This window comes from Mesoplodon mirus (assembly GCF_964341445.2).
Source record: "Mesoplodon mirus genome assembly, chromosome: 11".
NCBI classification, from domain to species: Eukaryota; Metazoa; Chordata; class Mammalia; order Artiodactyla; family Ziphiidae; genus Mesoplodon; species Mesoplodon mirus.
In genome coordinates, this window is record NC_138987.1 from 37,433,210 (window position 1) to 37,448,653 (window position 15,444).

General features: G+C 43.0%; 1 protein-coding gene across 4 annotated transcripts in view; it reads left to right on the forward strand.

The window, feature by feature from the left end:
• Positions 1-15,444, forward strand: part of TNRC6B (trinucleotide repeat containing adaptor 6B) — a 257,905-nt gene that overhangs the window by 118,656 nt on the left and 123,805 nt on the right. The window lies entirely within an intron of this gene.

Below are 15,444 nucleotides of genomic sequence, written 5' to 3' on the forward strand. Positions count from 1 at the left end.
TATGTGTAGTTGCCTGTTTTAGCCACGTATCCATTGCGAAGTGGTCATATTGGGTCACCTAAATAAGTAGCTGTGTTACCCCTGAAACTGTGTGTGCAGTGCACTGAAGTTAAATTCCATTACTCCTAATGCAGGATTCTAGAAAGCCTGGGAACACGGAGGGAAGAAGGCTGAAAACTTGCTTTCTCAGAGCCACCTCCCCCTATCATTGTGAGAGTGTGATGTAATGCTTCTCGGTCTGGTGGGCTGAAAGGATCGTAGTTTTGATGCGGCGGGTAAATTGCCCCCCCGCCCCCCAGCACATCCCTGGCTCTGAGAGGCCTTGTTTTCTTTTTTTTTTTCTTCCTAATTTGTATCCTCCTGATTTATGCCTTAGCATATTGGCATGAGAAACAGACTATTTTTCTAAATCTGTTACAAAGTATAGTTTAGAAAGGGCATTTAAAATATGCAAATAGGTTGAATTGTCATATCCCCATCATTAAATATGTAGACTTGGATTAAAGCTAATTAAGCATAAATGGAATAATTTTGATCAGAAGTGAGCAGTGGCTTTTTTTGGCTGTTGTTTCCTTTTTAATTAATCTAATTATAAGATGTTTGCTGGACCTGAAAGTGTTAAAAAAAAATGGAAAAAAAATGCTGGACCATTTTGAAAATTTGACAGTCTGGAAGAGGGTGTGTAGTGCTTTCAAAAGCTTTATTCACTGTTAAAATGGATTGGCCTCTTGTGCTGAAAATGGCCTGTTTCTTTGGGCCAATTGTGTGTAGATGAAGGGACTTTCATGCTAATTTAACAAAAAGACTTTCCATTTGAATTCATAAAGATAATTAAAGTCCTCTGTCTCTAAAGAGCAAGTATTTTATTATTTTTCTAAAATTAATGTTGTTATTATAATTAGTGGAAATGAGTAGAGAAGTGACTGTTTAAATTCAGTGTAAATTTTTTTAGTGGTATAAGTTAAGCTTTTGTGTAAGAGGGATTGGAAACATTACAGTCAGGAGGTAATCTGGAACAAATTTGTCTCTTAAAAATTTTTTTTACAGCTTGAATTTAAAGGAAAAGACAGAAATTACCATAGTGATAGGGAGTGTTGCTTTGTGGTAGACCTAAGGAAAATTAGAGCTCTGATTTTTGTTGTTGTTTTTTCTGAAAATGAAAGCGCTTATTTGGGGCTTTACTTGTTAGATGATTCATTTTACGCCCATTTCCTAAGTTGGCCTTACAGAAGAAGAATGAGAAGAACCTAAGCTTTCCATGTTTTGCCATTAGCTTGTTTTTGTGGACTGTAAACATGTGAATAGCAGTTTAATTCAGTTTGCAGAGCGGAGGGACCAGAAGCAGGGTGCCTGCTCTCTTAGGCAAGAAGGAGAATGATATAATGAACATTAACAGAATGTGATGTGATTCTTTGAAATGTTTTGGTAAATATTCTTCTCTCCTAGACAGGTTGAGAAGTGCGATAGATAAGACCTGGTTTCACCTATGTTAGGCATTATGGCTCTGATGAGTTTCAGAAGCTCAGCTGCCATTTTGGATCTAAGTTCCTGCAGGGCCAGTCCTTATGGCACACCAAACTATGGGAATTCAGGAGCAAATAAAAATGAGTAATAAATCAAGTGTGCAGATGGATGGTATTTGTGCCTTTTGTTGAAGTTTTCTTTCTGTTGGTAGCGTGAAATGAATCTAAAAACTTTAGAGATGTGGCTGATGTTATGAACAGCAAAACCCCAGGGATATTAGAACTTGCATGTTGTGGTTTTTAAAAATGAGACAGTGTATGCAGGGGAAGTTTCTTACTGGAGAAAAATAATATAATCCTCACTAAAGTCTCCCCACCCCCCATGCTGGGTCTACTTGTGATATTAATGTCGTTATTCACAAGGCTACTCTGTCTCAGAAAGAATTGTCACAGATTCATTATTAAGATTTTACTGAAACATCACAAAAATTGATAGCGCCTATTTATCAGAAGTGGTACCTTATTTTTAAACTGTTTTTCAGTCCTTCCATCTGTGTGCCAGAAAGGAAGCATTGGCATCTTTGGTATATGGCGCAAACTCAACCCTGTTGTTCAGCTTTGAATGGCCATTTGTTATTCTCTGTCGCCACTGGGACAGTCCTTTAAAAATCAACTTCTAAAAATTGAAGCGGAGACTTCTAAGGCTTTTCCAGCTCTTAAACCTACAAAGAGACACAGAAAGAGTGATATGTGATGATGAGACCTTCAGGTTCTGCAGAGCAGGCCCCAGCAGATAACAGTAGCAAGGGGTGGGCCTCACCCTACCCAACTGCCCCAGAACTGAAAAGTTTTGGAGAAATTTAATTTTTACAACTCAGTATAATCATTGACCTCCTGCCATTTAAATTGGACAAGGCCCTGAGGCAACACAGGTGAAGGTACTTTGTCCCTTCCCTCAAGGAGTACCCATCTAGCGAGGGAAATACCCAGGGAAAGAACCAGTGGCTTTACCTTGGTGCTGCGTATGCAACAGTTAGAACAAGTACCTGGTACATAAGTAGCCTGAGTATCTGCATTAGGAGAACCCTTATTTAAAGAAGCCAAATAATTACTCCTTATTAATTTTTTTTTTTTTTTGCGGTACGCGGGCCTCTCACTGTTGTGGCCTCTCCCGTTGCGGAGCACAGGCTCCGGACGCGCAGGCTCAGCGGCCATGGCTCAGGGGCCCAGCCGCTCGGCGGCATGTGGGATCTTCCCAGAACTGGGCACGAACCCGTGTCCCCTGCATCGGCAGGCGGACTCTCAACCACTCCGCCACCAGGGAAGCCCCTCCTTATTAATTTTTAATTATCATTTGGATATTAGATTTTCTTTAAGTGGAACTTGGAATTTAAAGGTGGGGTTTCTGATCATTGGCTGGGGATTGGGGCAGCCTATGCTAATTGTTTCCTAGTACAGTATTGTTCAAGGGTTTACGCTAATCCGACTTCCCTCACCTGCTTCTTGCGATTAAGACTTGTGGTGGAGTGGGTGGGGCGAATTGAAGCCACTTGGCCTGAAAAGGGATTTAACCCGCAATGGTGACATTTTAACATGTTTTCCTTTCTTTCTTCAAATATTCAGCAATCATTTATTATGCCAGGTGCTGGTGTAGGTGCAGGGGGAGCTAAGAATTAATTTGGTCAGCCCATCGCCCTGAACCACCGGTTCATGTGGAAATATTTGCCACCTGATGACTGTCTAACCTACTGCTTTGGGTTATGACTAGGATTACGCTATAGTTCTTTCACTGGATGCTCTCCTTACTGATAATCAGGGAATGAATGGTAAGTTTTTGCTTCTGGTAGTTCTAGAGACTTCGATTTAAGGTTTGACGAGATAGTCACTTTATCCTTTTTTTTTTCTAGGCCTGCAAAATTATCTTTTAAATGATCTCTGAGAACCTTGCAACTTAAGTTGCCTCCCTAGTTACTCTATCTTATCCCTTAGTTTTACTTTTTTTTATGCCCCTTAATTGTGTCAGTATCTGAAATCACATTATTTGTGTGTGGTACATCACTCCCCACAAACCAAAGCAGACTTTAGTGTTTTGCTTATTGCTCAATCCTCAGCATCTAGAATAGGGCTTAGCACAAATAAGTGCTCAATAAAAATGTGTTTGAATTAGACCTGAGTATAAGGTCACCAGGACCAGCTATGTGACCATAAGCCCCTGTTTCTTTTTTATTTATTTTTATTTTTTTTGCGGTACGCGGGCCTCTCACTGTTGTGGCCTCTCCCGTTGCGGAGCACAGGCTCCGGACGCACAGGCTCAGCGACCATGGCTCACGGGCCAGCCGCTCCGCGGCATGTGGGATCTTCCCAGACCGGGACACGAACCCGTGTCCCCTGCATCGGCAGGCGGATTCTCAACCACTGCGCCACCAGGGAAGCCCAAGCCCCTGTTTCTTAATCGGTAAAATGGGAATAATACGTTGTTGGGAAGCAGAAGGGAAATGCTGTATAAAGGGGCCAGCACCTAGTCTCGTTGCTCAGTGTTTCCTTCCCCTTTGCTCTCTCTCTGTGCAGTAAACCAGAAAGGCTTTTATGGCCCCACAGATGCCTGATCCTCTCATGGCTCCCAGGATCATGACGCGCGGGCACTGATTGCCCAGAGCTTCAGTCTGGATGAGGACAGGGGCAGCGCTGAGCCTTTTCTTTTATTCAAGTCCCTACATTCCTATGGTCTGAGGTCGTCTCTCCCTGCTCTCCAGTTCCCTTCAGGCTCTGCCTCTGTGGTGTATCCACATTTGCTTGGCTGCTTTTCATACATTCTGTGTTTTGCATCAAAAGGTTCTCAACAGTTTCAAACGAATTGGTCTTAAAGTTTACAAGGCAAAGGAGAATATAAAATACAGTGTTTTTTCCTTCATTTTCATTGTTCTGAGCCTGCACATGTAGACTCTATTTAACCAAACTGGTAATAGTTTTGACTCAAAAGACAGATAAAATTAAAATTTAGGTCAATTGCCCACTTTATACAATGCTGTTGAATTAATATAGATGACAAATAGCTTTCATTCATTGACCTTGGACTGGAATTTGTTTCAAAGAAAAACAAAATTTTAATCTGTTCATTCATTACAAATAATTATTTGAATACCTATTACCTGCCAGACATTGGGATAAGAGCTAGCATAGGAGTAGTAGGAAGATTTTTTTCCAGGTACCATTACTGAAGTTAGAAAGAATATAAATGCAGGGAGCCTGGCCAGTCCTCAGGGTGTTGGGTGATTACAAAAGAGGGACACCCAACCCACATAGAGGGACCAGTTTATGCAAGGGCCCCGAGGCAAGAGAGGACTTCAGCATATTTGGAGAACTGTATGTAGAGTACTTGGACATGGTCGGAGCGTGATGTGTGTAAGAGAAAAGATAATCTGGGAAATGAGAAGTGTAACTGAAAAGGTAAACACTGGTGAGTTGCGGAAGAGTCTATATAAGTCATGTTTGGAAGTCTTTATCCCGAGAACAATTAAAGGGTTTTCAGCAGGAATTTCACCTGATCAGATTGAACTTTTGAAAGATATGCTCTAGTTGGACTGTAGAAAATGGCTGGAGGATTGAGTATAAGACCAGACGGTATTGCAGTAATCTCAGGTGATGGTGGCCTGGGCTGACAGCAGAGCTGGGAAGAAGTGGATAAATCCAGAGACATTTAGGAAGAAGATTTCACAGAACCTAATCATTGAGGGTTAGGGTTGGGAAATAAAAGATGACCTTTCTGTCTCTGGCCTGGCCTGCTGATGGATGGTGGTACCCTTCACGGAGTTAGGGTCCATTTAGACGAGAGACACATGTGGGATTGAGAAAATGAGTTCAGTTTTGGAGTAATTTAATCTTAGGGCATCTAAATGAAGGTCTGGAGTAATTAGATTTCTGGCTGGAGATAGATTTGAGAGTCATCAGTGGTCCCAACTTTACCAAGATTTTCCTTTTTATTATTTTATTTATTTATTTTGTGTGTGTGTGGTACGCGGGCCTCTCACTGTTGTGGCCTCTCCCGTTGCGGAACACAGGCTCCGGACGCGCAGGCTCAGCGGTCATGGCTCACGGGCCCAGCTGCTCCACGGCATGTGGGATCCTCCCAGACCGGGGCACGAACCCGTGTCCCCTGCATCGGCAGGCGGACTCTCAACCACTGCGCCACCAGGGAAGCCCAAGATTTTCCTTTTTAAGTTGATTTCTTTGGTAAGATGTCCAGAAATGGCAATGTGCAGTGCAAGTGCTGTTGGGTACTACTGTTAAAAAGAACACTATTCATAAAGAGGGTAAGACCACAGACGTACTCCCATTACTACAGTGATCACCATTAGAAATACAAAAGGAGTTTGAGGGAGGAGAAAGGCTAATTTTGGCTGGGTTGATCAGAGAAGTCTTTATATGAGGACCTTTTATTTCAGCTGAGCCTTAAATACTGGGCAGAATTGTGAAGAGCAGACATGAGGGCAGAGCATTGTAGCTGGAGGGTTAGTTGTGTTCAGAGGGGATTGATGGGAGTTTGAATGTCTATGGGAGAGCTGGGACGCCTGCTGAGTAGTTTGGATTGCCATGGCAGATAGTGGGGGTCTGTTGAAAGCCTGATGGCAATGTGATCTATGTGGTATTTTGAGAATATTAGTATGGCAGTGAGGCAGAGGAGGACTGGGGGTGGTGGGATTGGGAGAGGGCAGGACTGAGGGGAGAATTGAGATAGGCAGGCCAAGTAGGAGGCCTGTTATGAAAGGGCCTGCCTTAAGACTGTGGCAGTGGGGCTAGAAGAGGGACCAGGGACTCCAGGTTTTCAAGGTGAATGACGGGAATCTTCAGCAGAAATGAAGGTGAGGAATTCCAGGTCAGGCATACTGAGTTTAAGGAGCTGGTGGGATTTCCAGATGGAACTGGTTAGCAGGCAGCTGGCAATGTGGAGCTGACGCTTGAGAAAGAGGTCAGAAGTGGAGATAAAGAATTGGAAGTCATCCACATAGAAGTGATAGTTGAAGCTGAGAGGAGATGAGGTCACCATGGGTGCAGAGAATGGAAACGAGAACTGAGAATGGGGCCTTGGGGACAGGAAGAGAAAGAGGACCTGGGAAAGGATTAAAGAAAGGTGCTTGTGCAGGACAGTCGTGAGTCACTGAAGATGAGGGAAGGACTTCTCAATCTCAGATGCGGTCAGCAGGTTTTGATGCCGCACAGGAAGAACAGTATTTGGTTATGGCGACGTCCCCGAACCTGGTGTTGGAAGGTGTTCCGGTGGGAAGGGTTTGGGAATCATTAGGTTATGCCAGCACCATTCAGTAGAAATAGAATGTGAGCCATGCGTTATTTTACATTTTCCAGGAGTCACATTAAAAAAAATAAAAGGAGGGAATTCCCTGGCGGTCCACTGGTTAGGACTCTGCTTTCATTGCTAAGGGCCTGGGTTCAACGGGGAACTAAGATCCCGCAAGCCGCGCGGCGCAGCCAAAAAGAAAAAAAAAAAAAAAAGAAAAAAACAGGTGAAATTAATTTTAATAGTATATATTTTATTTAACCCAATAGGTACAAAAAGTTAAATCAACATGCAACAGATTTTAAAATATTAATGAGATATTTGACATTCTTTTTTTTCATACTAAGTTTTCAAAATCTGGTGTGTGTTTTATAACACATTTCAGTTTGAATGTGAAATTTTATTGGAAATGCTTGATCTGTATTTAGATTTGATAATTTTACAGTTGGAAAAGTACATTCACATACCCAAGTTTTTTCAAACATACAGAAGTTTTCTAGTAATAAAAGTAAGTTATCAATTTAAAAAATTTTTTATTTTTTATTTTATTTTTTTTGGCTGCACCATGTGGCTTGCAGAATTTCAGTTCCCCAACCAGGGATTGAACCCGGGCCACGGCAGTGAAAGCCCAGAATCCTAACCACTAGGCCACCAGAGAACTCCCTTAAAATTTAAATTAATTAAAACTAAGATACATTTAAAAATTCAGTTTCTCAGTCACAGTAGCCTCATTAAAAGTTCACACTAGACAGGGAGGGTTTCTGCAGAGTAAGATAGGCTGCTTGCAGCTAATGTGCACTTTGGAAATAGCCAGAGTCACAAAGCATTCTTCCCATCACAAAGCATTTCACAGCAATGGTGTTAGAACACATGTGGGCTTATGCTAATGCAATTTTTAGAATTGAAGGGGTCAGATCCTAATTTTGCTTGTGAGGAGATGAACTTTTTATGCATAGATTCTAAAATTTAAAACAGGAATTTAAAAAATTGTTTTGGCTAAGGTCAGCTGGATGGTACATTGGTGGAAGTTTTTAAGCGTAACCAATTTGTGTCCAGTTTCAGTAATGCTGGGTACAGAGATTTTGTTGGAGGCTGGGAGCACTCCCTCCCCCTTTTTGAACTCTGTGGAGTCAGTGAGATGCCAGGCTTCAGGTGGGGAGGTGACATTAAGATTCCAGTGTTTTCAGAAGCTTTCAGTCAGCGGTCCCAGCCTTCTCGCATGAGGGGGAACGAGTGCCAAAGGGCTAATTATTTTGTGCTTGAATCTCGCTTCTTTTTGGCAGCCTGCAGGCTGTTTGGCCATAGACTATTATACTCATTTTGTAGTTCTTGACATCCTGGGCCAATATAATATTTACTAAATATGGGTGGTTTATAAAAAAGCAGGTTCAAAGATTTTTATTTAATGATCTCATTGATTTATATTGCTTTGTAGTTGCTAACTAGACCTTCTAAATAATAACCTGTAAAGATAGAAATGATCTTGAGTTGTGCTTGGAACCAAACCTTGTTCACACTGGAAAGTTAAGCGTTGCTTTTGAGTTGGTGCACAATTCCATTTCGGTGGACATAGAGGACCTTATTTTTCTACGAAGTATAAGAGTTTGGGGTGTCACTTATTCTGTGAAGTCTTGTTTTTTAAATCAACATGGAAATAAATCCTTACATTTTTGTTTTCCTTTAGAAGTACATTTTGGTTATCCATGCCTTTGTAAAAAAAAAAAAAAAAACAGACTGTGTAGTGGTGGGCTTACATAATGCCCTTTAATGGCTTAAAAAGAGACCTAGCACAAGGTTCCTTGCCCCCCTCTCAGGAGCCCAGAGCAGTGAGTCTTGTACCTCTCGGTGCCATTCTTTTTTAACCCCTTGCTTGCATAAAATAATTGCTGTTCTTTTTATGCCAAGAAGTTCCTATTTATAAGCTGAAGTTAGACAGCTAATTGTTAGCTTAGAACAGTGGCTTTCGAACTTTTTGATTGGATCTACACTAAGAAATACAATTTGATTGAGGCCCTGTACATACATGAAGTATACACGGAAGCAAAAGTATTTATATTTACTTTCTGATACTACGTCATATATTCTATCCTGATATAGGCTACTCAAGTCCATTCTGTAAAACAAAACCAAAACCAAAAAAGCTGACCCCAACCACTAAAATGATTTAATGGTCCACTCTGGGTTGTCTCACTGAGGTTTAAAGAATTTTTAAGGAGCCACTCATGGGTTGCCATATTCCAGGACATGATCCCCAGTTTTTCTGGTTTTGAGAATCAAATTTATCAGTCCACTCAGTTGCCACACCAACCAAATTCATAAGCGATTTTTTAAAATGTTAATTTGCGGGACTTCCCTGTCGGTCCAGTGGTTAAGACTCCGCGCTTCCAATGCAGGGGGCGTGGGTTCGATCCTGGTCAGGGAACTAAGATACCACATGCTGCCTGGAGCGGCCAGAAGATTTGTAAAAAAAAAAAAAGAAGAAGAAGTTAATTTGCTACTTCAGCATGGAGGAGATGGATATTTTTGATGACCAGAATGTTGTCCTCCCTATCCAGAGCTTTCCATTTGGATCAAAAGGAGTTGGCCAGGGCTTCCCTGGTGGCGCAGTGGTTGAGAGTCCGCCTGCCGATGCAGGAGACATGGGTTCGTGCCCCGGTCTGGGAAGATCCCACGTGCCGCAGAGGGGCTGGGCCCATGAGCCATGGCCGCTGAGCCTGCGCGTCCGGAGCCTGTGCTCCGCAATGGGAGAAGCCACAACAGTGAGAGGCCAGTGTATCGCAAAAAAAAAAAAAAAAGGAGTTGGCCATCCGTATTGAGGAATGGTGATGTACATGCATGTTTTCCCCCTAGATTTTAGAGAAACTGAAGTAGAAAAACCCTATTACCAGATTATGTAACTTTCTCTCGGAAAAGCCCCACAGAAAGCACTGCCATACTTTCTTTTTTGGAGGGGTTGAGGGTGGGGTGATTCCCTGCCCCTTTTCCAGGTTTCAGGAAGACACACTTCCACTAATTAACACATTCTGTTTTTAGACACACTTCAGTAGATTTGATTAGTTCAACGTTTCCTACTGTTTGTCAGGGTACTAACAGGTTTGTCTGGAAACAAAAAAAAAGTTCCTTTCCTGAATTAAACTGATCTTTGCTTACTACAAGGACTTAAGAGTCTTTAAGATGCTAATATGTGTTGGGAATCTTAAGTGTTGTGTATATATAAAATTTTAAAGTCCCAGGTTTTTATTTTTGTTTTTTAGGCACAATTTGGGGAAATGCATGGTGTGCTTTCCATTTTAATTATTCCTTTCTAAAACTACATTCTAGACAAGTAAGCTGGATTTGGCTATTTCCCACGTCTCTTCAGACACTTTAACATGGTGGTTCCCAGACAGATGTAGGTTTCAGGGAACTGTAACATTGCAAAAGCAATATTAGGATCCATCAGGAGTTACCAGTTTTAAATATACCCAGTAAAGGCATTTTTAAAAACCCACTATTTATTACCACCATTTCAAAGAAAAGGCATTTTGACAAAAGAGTAGAATGGACAGTCTCAGAATAAGAAACATCCTACTCAATTGATTATAGCTTCATGAAAACTATTACATACGAAATATATAGATCAGCACGGGTACTAAAGTTTTCAGTGTTTGGGAACCACCCTAATTATAGCCCATCTCTTAGCATGTATTACAATTAACCATGTGCTTGCTGGTTTTATTAGCCTCACTCATAGAAATAAACCTTACTTCAAGTACTGGAACTACCTTCCTTCATTCTTATTTATTGACAGTGATGATGGTCGCTGTGTGACAGTGACTCACACTTAAAAAAAATTACTTTGCTCCCTCTGAAAATACTGTAAGCAGGTAACCATTCTACTTTAACATAAGAAAAAAAGAAAAAACAAGCCAACTCCATTAGGCGCTGAGCAATTGTAGAATCTAGAATAGTAATCAAAACCTTTTCCAAAGTTTATCTGATTTAATGAGGTATACAGTTGACCCTTGAACCACGCCAGAGTTAGGGGCGCCAACCCTCTGTGCAGTCGAAAATCCGAGTGTAACTTTACAGTCAGTCCTTCGTATCCACAGTTCTGCATCTGCGGATTCAACCAACCGTTAAGTATTTACTCTTGAAAAAAATCCACGTATAAGTGGACACGCACAGTTCAAACACTGTTCAAGAGCCAACTGTATAGTCGTGGTGATTTTGTAAAATTGGCAAGTAGGTCACAGAACTAAATAATATTACTTACGTACATTTTTGCCAGCCCGTTGGCTCTCAGTGAGTTGTAAATGAGGGCCATGGCAGGTTTTTTTGTCATATTATGTACATTTTTTTTTTATGTCCACCATCTCACTCTCACATTTTAAATGACAAAGACCGTAAATCTGGCAACTGCACATCAAATGTCCCCTCTGTCTGCCTTCAGCGAGAGAAAGTGCTCTTTAGATGCACTTTACTCCTTTAATCAAGGGGCCCATGGCCAGCAGCTCACTGGCCTGCCCTGCTGTGATAATGCTGTCAGCTGGCTGTGGGAGTGGCCACCCCAGCGAGCGCTTTGACTCTTCATCCTCAGAATCCTGGGGCCAAGAGAGGAGGAGGGGAGAGGTTGGGGTTAGCAGTGTAGGTAGGGTCTTTGGAAGCAGTAACAGGCCGGGTAGACTTGAGTGAGCAGGATATACTGTATGTCCTGTGTACTTGGAAAAATTTGTTTATTACCTAAGTATTTATGCCTCAGGCACTCTACAGTGTTGGGAATAGTACAAGATAAAAAGACCTGGCTTTTATCTTTGGAACTCAGCCAGTAATGTGAGGCTGCCTGTAATAAAGACAGAGGTATGATGCCAAGGGATCCTGGAGGTTGGAGGCAGAGCCCTAGGGAATTGGGGAAGTCTCCACCATCGAGGAAACATTTGAACTTTTTTTTTTCTTTTTTGGCTGCCTTGGGTCTTCGTTGCTGCACGCGGGCTTTCTCTAGTTGAGACGAGTGGGGCTGCTCTTTGTTGTGGGGCACAGGCTTCTCATTGCAGTGGATTCTCTTATTGTGGAGCACAGGCTCAGTAGCCATGGCGCATGGGCTTAGTTACTCCGCGGCATGTGGGATCTTCCCAGACCGGGGCTCAAACCCATGTCCCCTGCATTAGCAGGCGGATTCTTAACCACTGCACCACCAGGGAAGTCCCTGAACTGAGTCTTAAAGGGAAATTAGGAGTTGCTTGGTGAAGGGGATGGTGAGTAGATTGGGGTGATATAACGTAGTGGTTAAGAACTGAGGTTCTGAAGTCAGGACACTTGTGTGGTTAGGTCAGCCCAGTGTTGAACAAGTAATATCTGTGTGCCTCAGCTTTCTCACTGGTAAAATGGGGAATAATAATAGTAATAGTACCTGGAGTCAGTGTTAGCTACTGTTTTCATAGAAGTTATGCTAGCATTTCAGGCAGAGGAAGTGACATAAACAAGGGAGGATTTAGGGGGTGGGGGCATATGGGAAATGGTGAGGTGTTGGTGGGACACAAGTGCAGGCTGCCTGGAGGAGAGTGGAAGGGTTGGCTGGGTTTTGTGTTCTAAGGAATTTGAATTTTATTCTGTAGAAAGCAGTTTTAAAAACTCAACTTGCTTCAGTTGATCTCCATATTGAGAATCTGATACTGGAGGAGAGATGAGGGGCAATCAAAGCAAGAGGAGTGATTGGAGAATGTAAATTAAGGCAGTGACAGTAAAGATGGAAAGACTAGATTTTAGAAAAACTTGTGAAATGACATCCATCGGATGTGAGAAAGGAGGAAGAGTTGTGGACAGGCCCTTGGCGGGGTGAATGGATGATGCCAGGAGTTGGGATGGGCATTTGGTGGGCGGAGCAGGGGTTGTGAGTTTGTAAAAGGGTGAGGATGGGGGCTCACAGGCTGTGTGTTTGCTTTGGATACGTTTTAGTTGTTTGCTGGACGTCTACTATAACTCGGCAGGTGGAAATGAGGGCCTGGAGCTCAAGAGAGAAGTTGGGAGCCATCCATTTAGATATAGAGATAGTCATCTAGGCCATGGTTGGGACAGCGCTCCCTTAACAGATGGTCAGAGGAGTGGGATGAAAACAGGAAAAAGGGTGGTGCAAGAGAAACCCAGGCAGGAAGGAGTTTAGGGAAGTAAAGGATAGTTATCAGGGCTGGTGCCCCAGGGGGTCAGCTGAGATAAGCCCTGGATGTGGGCAGTTAGGTTTGGCCTTTAGGAGCTCAGTGCAACACGTTCAGGTCTCCACTGAGGTCCAGCACATCATTGTTCATCCTGCTTGCCACCGTCTGTCACATTGGGAAGTCTCCCGGTGGGCTTTCAGGTTTCTCTCTGTCACAACGGTGAGCAGCTCTAGGACAGGAACTAGTCGTGCTCACCTCTGTAACTCCAGCACCTGACCTGACACACACACACACACACAGTGAGTGCTCAGTGAGCATTTGTTGAATGAATAAATGAATCAAGGACAACTTGAATTAACTCAACAAATATTTATTGAGTGCCTTGTGTGTTTCAGGAGCTATGCTAGTCTCTAGGGATAAAGCAGTAAGAAAATAGATAAGATCCCTATGCTCATGGGGCTTATATTCTAAAGCATGAATCAGAAGGCTCAGGGGAAGGAACAAGCCGAGACTTAACTGTCGGAGGTACGAGGATGATCTCTGTAGCCTCACCATCCAGGAACTGAGCCTGGCACCCAGGAGGCATTCGATACAGCTGGGTGGCTTGAACAGGGGGGAGAGAGGGTTTGAAGAGAACTGAGGTGTGGGAAGAGATTTGCTGCCTAGATGACAGGTTAGCCTTGGAGAGGGAAGAGTAAATTTGGAAATGGAGAGAAGGATATTTGAGGGAGTTCCCTCTGGGAGATATTACCCTCTCAATTGGAGGCATTCCTCGCTGTAAAACAGGAGATGAAGTCTGAGTGGAAAAGGACTACAGGGAGAACCATCTACCAGGTCTACAGGCTTAGCTGAGAGAGGAGGTCCTTTATTTGTAATTGCAGTGATCTGAGGCTCTGCAGGCCCTTTCCAGCAAAGCAAGGTGAAGAACGTGGTGAGTTGGGGTTCATCTGAGGCTGAGTCAGGATTGGCCTGGATAGGTAGTGTGGGATAGCCAGGGGTTGAAGTCTTCAGGGAATGCTGTGAATGTTCATGGGAGTCCAGGCTGGGTTGGGAATAAGATAAGTCCAGGGTCAGGCAAATGACCTGAGAGAATGAGGAAAGAAAGGGTTTGGGGTGGAGGAGGTGAGAACTTACACATTAGAAGGGAAAGACAGTGTTACTTCCTGTGTGCTTCCTATAATGCTGTTCTAAGTGCTGTATATACGTTAACGTTTATTCTTCATGATGACCCCACGAGCTAACTATGGAGAGGTTAAGTATCTTGCCCAAGGCTGCTGCAGTTGTGTGCTTGAGCACGAAGCCCTACTGCCTTGGGAAGAAACCAGACGCAAGAGCTTCTCCCAGGCCAAGTAGCTTCACAGTAGCTTCCTGAAGTATCTGAGCCATCCTTCCCTTCTAGCAGAAATATTTGGGGTGGCATGGAAGGGGCCTGTGGACTGTCCCCTCCCTTTAAAAATATTTTAGGCGACAGTGTATTTTATATAGAACTCTCAGTTTTTCCTCCCTGCCTTGCTCATGCCCAGACATCCTTGAATAGGAAACAAAGAATATTTCACAATTAGAGAAGGCTTTAAATGCAGGTCAGTCTCTGAGTTCTCTGAGCTCTAGTACCTTTCCTATTCACCTGTCCTCCCGCCACTAAACTGAGAAGAAGAGCCAGAGCATCTGGCACTTCCATCAGTTTGAAGGGAGGAGAGACTGAATAGAAGCTTGATTGATGCGTGGTGTCTAAAAGGAGGGGAATCTGGCTGTGTTGCCTGTTGCAGAAATGTTGGTAAGTGTCTGCTGTGGTTTGGGGGCTTTGACAAACAAGAAAGTGTTCTCTCCCTGGGGCGAGTCCCCATGTGTTTTTGGTGACATGGGCTCTTCTCGATAACTAGTTGGACTTCAGTTGGGTAAGGAATTTTACTCCTGGCCCTCCACCTGTGTCTGAGGCCTGTGACAGATCACTCAGAGACTAGGCCCTTTGTAAACCTTGGGGGGAGACATTCTGACCTTTTCTTGGAAGCCATTTGGAAGCACACAGGCTTTGCAAATGAAACATGTACACAACTTCATCCTGTTGTATGAAGAAAGAATTATTTGCAGAGACAAAGTGTATATTCATGGTACCTCAGCATTTTGTTTGCATTCTTTTAACATCTGGCTTTGCTCTTGAAGCAGTATGGAAGGAAGGCCACTACATCCTCCTCCATCCCTTCAAGGTAAACAAATTTTCACGATTTAAACACACACACACACACACACACACACACACCCCAAAACCACATACTTTTACATTCCAAAAAAGCTTAGATATTTCAAATATTGAATATACAGAGCAAATAGATCATCTAGCATTATTTGCTGGCAGTTTTTAGGTTCACTTCTCATCCTAGTGTTTTCTATTCAGGTTGTGTCTTACCTTCTGGGACTTTCGCACTTCTGCTTGGTTCACTGTTGGGGGCTAGCATTTTTGTCTTTTTTCCCAACACTGCTAGTGTGGCCCATAGTGCATCACATTATTAACACCTTTGGTTTTTAAAATTGGTTACCTCTAATTGATTTTTTTTTTTTT